Source organism: Doryrhamphus excisus, unplaced genomic scaffold (genome assembly GCF_030265055.1).
Source record: "Doryrhamphus excisus isolate RoL2022-K1 unplaced genomic scaffold, RoL_Dexc_1.0 HiC_scaffold_26, whole genome shotgun sequence".
NCBI lineage: Eukaryota > Metazoa > Chordata > Actinopteri > Syngnathiformes > Syngnathidae > Doryrhamphus > Doryrhamphus excisus.
Genome location: NW_026652244.1, coordinates 1,250,104 through 1,250,919, shown reverse-complemented (window position 1 = coordinate 1,250,919; position 816 = coordinate 1,250,104). Strand labels below are relative to the sequence as shown.

The window sequence follows — 816 nt, the reverse complement described above, 5'->3', positions numbered from 1 at the left end:
TGGCCACATCAATTAAAACAGAAAAAGGTCCGATTAGCTCAGTCGGTAGAGCATGAGACGCTTAAGCTCATATTGGGCGAGTATGCAGTTTTATTGATACATCTGAAAGATATCTTTCCTGTTGAAAATTGTTCAACATGCTGAAAACATTTCATTCCAAATACACAAAAACAAATCTTCTGACCAAAGGCCTGGGGGCTCACTTCGTAGGGCATCAGACTCTGAGTATCAAGAGTTCCTTCAGTCCCTTCAGAGATCAAGAACATGTCCTTGTTCCTATTTGTCACCTTGACTTTTTTTTGTAAAAGAAAGACTTGAAAGGCCATCTTTCCACCCAGTTTCGAACTGGGGACCTTTTGCGTGTTAGGCAAATGTGATAACCATTACACTACGGAAAACTGAAGGAAGGGGCTTTTAAGGGGGCTGGTGAAGTCACAAAGCAGTTGCCAAACAATGAAACGCGACGATGTGTCCAAAGTGGGGGCAGATTGACAATTGTCCAAATGGACAAAGATGTCTCCTTTGTAGGGAAAATTGTTCCAGAAATAATGGGCTTTTCTTCAACAAAACAAGACATCACAATCGCGGCTTGAAAGAAACACCTTAGCCACCCTCGGGGTCACGTTGATATCTCGATGGACTCAACTTGTGCCCTTGGAGTCAATGGTTTGTAAATAGGCTTGTAACCTCCTCTAACCTTGTCTGGATGGCTGGATGGCTGGCCTTTTGAAGAATGAAGTTAAGGTCCTTTCAGCCAGCCAATAAGCATTTTCAAACTATTTGCCAAGTCACAAAATAAACAGGGATTGTTCTGAA

The 816-nt window shown here is 42.4% G+C and overlaps 1 non-coding gene across 1 annotated transcript; it reads right to left on the bottom strand.

Annotated features, from left to right (window-relative positions):
* Positions 1 to 325: 325 nt before the first annotated feature.
* On the bottom strand, positions 326 to 398 carry trnav-aac (transfer RNA valine (anticodon AAC)). Its single transcript has one exon. It is a non-coding gene; the product is annotated as a tRNA-Val (tRNA).
* Positions 399 to 816: the final 418 nt, after the last annotated feature.